This window comes from Echinops telfairi, unplaced genomic scaffold, assembly GCF_000313985.2.
Source record: "Echinops telfairi isolate 266 unplaced genomic scaffold, ASM31398v2 ScPeMD7_2565;HRSCAF=3150, whole genome shotgun sequence".
Classification (NCBI taxonomy): domain Eukaryota; kingdom Metazoa; phylum Chordata; class Mammalia; order Afrosoricida; family Tenrecidae; genus Echinops; species Echinops telfairi.
In genome coordinates this window covers 309,060-314,049 of record NW_022106463.1, presented here as the reverse complement: position 1 = coordinate 314,049, position 4,990 = coordinate 309,060, and positions in this window count along the sequence as shown.

The following is a 4,990-nucleotide window of genomic DNA, read 5'->3' as shown; positions in this document are numbered from 1 at the left end:
TGAACATGTGAGCTCACAATCTCTATGGTTTTGCTCTGGATAAACAGTCTGTGAAACCAATACTTCCGAATCTCATAGCAAAGGAACTGACTGCATCTGCAACACAGAACTGAGAAGGTTAAGCCTCAGGGGGCTCTCAAGAACAGTGTAGGTAGTAGTGAAGGCCAATTTGGCAGGAGACTTGTGGATCTGATGAGGATACAGCCAGTTATTTTTCAGGAGAGAATTTGGGAATAAGAAGATTGGGGGTGGGGGCCTCATGGACTTAAAACAATATTAAGCACCAACTTCAGAAGCTGTTTCTTCAGAGCAGCCACATTTTAATTGGGTTATTTTGTAGAGGTTTTCATTCTCCAGAGTATTGTTAAAAAGACAACAAAGCAATCTGCCATTACTGAACCTATCTCAGTGTGGTCAGGCAAGAGGGGAAGAGATCATTACAGTATCACTGTCATGCTCAGGTGATTGTGGGTGTGCTCAAAGCATCACCCCCCTGAGAAGGAACATCAGAAGACAAAGTACCATAGTTTGGAGCAGGGGAATAAACTTTACAGAAATAATTCAGCTAGTCATTAAAAAATGAAGAAGCAAATAACAATAACAAGTTGCAGAACGGGTGAAGGTACTAATACTGAAAGTTGCTACAATGTGGTATATTAAATACCAAGTTTCTAACGAAAAATTATAAGGCATGCAAAGAATGCCTTATGATGAGTACCCCAGAAAAAAATGAGGCACTGCAACTGACTGAGAACCAGATGTCAGATTTTACATTAAAAGATTTAAAAGTAGGTATCATAAGGATGCCCACAGAATGAAAAGAAACCATTATTTAAAAAGGAAAGGAAGGTATGATAACATTATCAAATAAAATAGAACACTAATAAAATGGAGAAATTCTAAAAATGAACTAAATGGAAAATTTGAAGTTTAAAAAGTACAATAATTGAAGTAAAAATTCACAAGAAAGACTCAACAGTAGATTTAAATTGGCGGAGGAGAAAATTAGCAAACTTGAAGCTTGATCAATAGAGATTATAGAAGTCAAAGAACAATGATAATAGAATACAGAAAAGTAAACACAGCTTCAGAGAAATGTGAAACACCATTAGGAGCAGGAGTGTATATTTAATAGGGGTATAACAAAGAGAAAAAAAGCAGAAGAAAAATATTTGAAGCAATAGATGTTGGAAACTTTACAAACATTTTGTGAAGCAACAATCTATACATGCATGAAGCTCAATAAATGCCAGGTCAGATAAACATAAAGACCTACAAACAGACACATTATAGGAAAAATGTTGAAAGTCAGCAACAAGGAGAAAATCTTCAAATCAGCAAAGGAAAAATAACAGATCACTTACAAGGGAACCTCAGTAACCTTCACAGCTTAGTCCTCACCAGAAACAATGAAGGACAGAGATAGTAGGATAATAAATTTAAATACTTAATGAAAAAACTTCCAGACAAGAACCTATGTCCAATAATAGATGAATATTGATGGAAGAAAATTGTATAATAGAACCCCAAATTGCGAAGAAAGCTGATGGTGCCCGGCTATCAAAAAGTATAGCGTCTGGGGTCTTAAAGGCTTGAAGGTAATCAAGCGGCCATCAAGCTCAGAAGCAATAAAGCCCACATGGAAGAAGCACACCAGCCTATGCAACCAAGAGGTGTCGAAGGGATCAGGTGTAAGGCATCATCAGAACAAAAAATCTTACCATAGTGAATGATGGGGGGAGTGCGGATTGGAGATCCAAAGCCCATTAGTAGGCCACTGGAGACCCCCTTGCAGAGGGGTCTCAGGGAGGAGATGAGCCAGTCAGGGTGCGATGTAACAATGATGAGAAATACAACTTTCCTCTAGTTCCTGAATGTTTTCTCCCCGCTCCCACTACCATGACTCGAATTCGATCTTGCAAGTCAGGCTAGACCAGAGGAGGTACACTGGTACAGATAGGAACTGAAAATACAGGGAATCCAGGACGGATGAGCCCTATAGGACCAGTGGTGTGAGTGGCAAAACAGGGAGGGTAAAGGGAGAATGGGTAGGAAAGAGGGAACCGAGTACATAGAACTGTGTGTGACCTCCTCCCTGGGGGACAGACAACCAAAAGTGGGTGAAGGGAGACGTCGGACAGGGCAAGATATGACAAAATACCCATTTGTAAACTATCAAGGGCTCATGAGGGAGGGGGGAGCGGGGAGGGAGGGGAAAATGAGGACCTAATGTTGGGGGTTTAAGTGGAGAGAAAATGTTTTGAGAAACGATGTACAAATGCGCTTTACACAATTGATGTGTGTATGGATTGGGATAACAGTTGTATGAGCCCGAATAAAAAAGTAAAAAAAAAAAAAAAAAGAACCCCAAATTACTAAAAACAAGTAAACAGATTTACTGGACTCAGGATTGGAGGACTTCGAGTATTATTTCCCTGACAGGCTCGTTAAACATTGAGCTGAAATTAACTAAAAGTCACCTTTTAATTAAACAATACATTGGCTCATACAATAAAGAATATGATATGTATATACTGTATTCCTTGATCAAGATCCATTTTTAAGTACAATGCTATCTGTGCTAGCATAATATCTATACACCTACAAGGAAGACCAGTTAATACAACTATTATTCATACTTACCTAATAACCACTTAAGTTACTGAGGAAGAAATTGTAGAATTCTACTGACTTCTTCAGTCTGAAAATATCAAACATGCAATCAAGATGCATTGATGATTACTGATCACTGGAATGTGAAAGTTGGAAATAAAGAGGATGGATTAATAGTCAAGCTTTAGTGACAGAGATTGCATGATAGAATTTTAAAAGATCGATGATTTTTCATTGCAAATACCATTTTTCAAAAATGGCAACTATTCATCTGGACCTTGCCAGATAGAACACGCAGAAATCAAATTGACCACATCTGTGGAAAGAAATGGTGGAGAACTTCACTATAATCAGCCAAAACAAGGCAAAGGAGCTGCAGTGGAACGGATCATCACTTGTTCACATCAAGTTCAGGGTGAAACTAAGGAAACTTAAAACAAGCCTATGAGAGCTCAAGTATGATCTTCAGTACATCCCACTTGAAGTTACAGACTTTCTCAAGAGTAGATTAATGCACTGAACACTAATGACCTAAGACCATGTAAGTTACGAATGACATCAAGAACATCATAAATGAAGAAAGCAAACGTTCATTAAAAAGCAGAGAAGATGAGGGTGGTATGCATAGGGGGACCAGATTACCAGGATCTACATATAACCTCCTCCCCGGGGGATGGACAACAGAAAAGTGGGTGAAGGAAGACATCGGACAGTGTAAGATATGACAAAATAATAATTTATAAATTATCAAGGGTTCATGAGGGGGGGGGGAGGGAGGGGTAAAAATGAGAAGCTGATACCAGGGGCTTAAGTGGAGAGCAAATGTTTTGAGAATGATGAGGGCAATGAATGTAAAAATATGCTTTACACAATTGATGTATGTATGGATTGTGATAACAGTTGTATGAGCCCCCAATAAAATTATTTAAAAAAATAAAAATAAGTTTTAAAAAGTTGCATAGAAAAAGCAGAGAAGATGAGATTCTGCAGATGAGCTTCTGAAGCTTGCTCTTCAATGTACAGCAGCCAAAGCAAATGGAAGAAACGATGAAGTAAAAGAGCGGAACAGAACATGTCAAAAGGCAGCACAAGAAGACAAAGCATTATCATGAAACATGCAAACATCTGGAGTTAGAAAAACAGCCTATCTCAAGTTGAAAGAGCTGAAGACAAAATTCAAGGCTCAGGTTGCAATATTGCAGGGTCCTATGGGCAAAAATACCTCTTTAGTGTATTGAAAAGCAAAGATGTTACTTTTTCCCAAAAAAACATTTTATTGGGAGCTACTACAAATACCATATCATTTCATAGTTCAATCACATCAAGCGGTATTGTACAGTTGCTACCACAATAGTTTCAAAACACAGTGCTATAACTTTGAAGACGAAGGTGCACGTGACCCAAGCCATGGTCTTTTCAGTCTTCTCATGTGCATGTGGAAGTTGGACACTGAATGAAAGATGGGAGAAGAATCCATGCATCTGAACTTTGGTGCTGGAGAAGAATGTTGTGTCAAGTACTATGGAAGGCCAAAAGGACAAACAAGTCTGTATTGGTAGAAGTCCAGCCAGAGTGTTCCTTAGAGGCAAGGATGGCAAGACTTCATCTTACATACTGTAGTAGTTACATAATTTCATGTCAAATTGTTGGTAGGTGTGGAGTCTAGCTTGTCAATCAGATACCAGCTGGATTGATGCCTTCTTGTGGGCGTGGCCTTCTCATGAGAATTCTGGGAGTTTTCTTCTCTTCCTCTCTCCCTAGAGGCGGGACACACATTGTCTCTGCTTTCCATTCTGTTGACAAGTCACATGAAGCTATTCTGATGGCAGCCAGAGCCCTGGAGCTGGAGGAGCCACGTGGAGAGCAGCACCAGTGCTGAGATGCTTCCACAAGACTTTTCACCCCACTGGCCTGTGATCTTCCTGCTTTCAGCACCACTGCAAGCACTGTGTGAGCCTGTAGAAGAATTTTTGGACTAGTATGGGTTAATACCAAACATATGGGTCAATATTGAATTTATGGACTTGATCTGGACTAGGCAAGGATGTTTTATTTCTTTCTTTCTTTCTTTAATCATTTTATTGGGGGGTCATACAACACTTATCACAATGCATACATACATCAATTGTGTAAAGCACATTTAAACGTATGCGCACATTTATACAATACGCATCACTAAAAAGCAGTGATGAATGTATGAAGCACATCACTGCATGGGAAGAACTGGAGGAAATCAAGCTAAGTGAAGTAAGCCAAGCACAAAAGGACAAGTACAGCATGAGTCTGCTGAGGTAAGCTTTAAAAAAAAAATGCAAAAGGGACATAGGGAAAAAGCTACTGTATACAAACATTCCTGGGGTGAGGACCAGGTAGTACA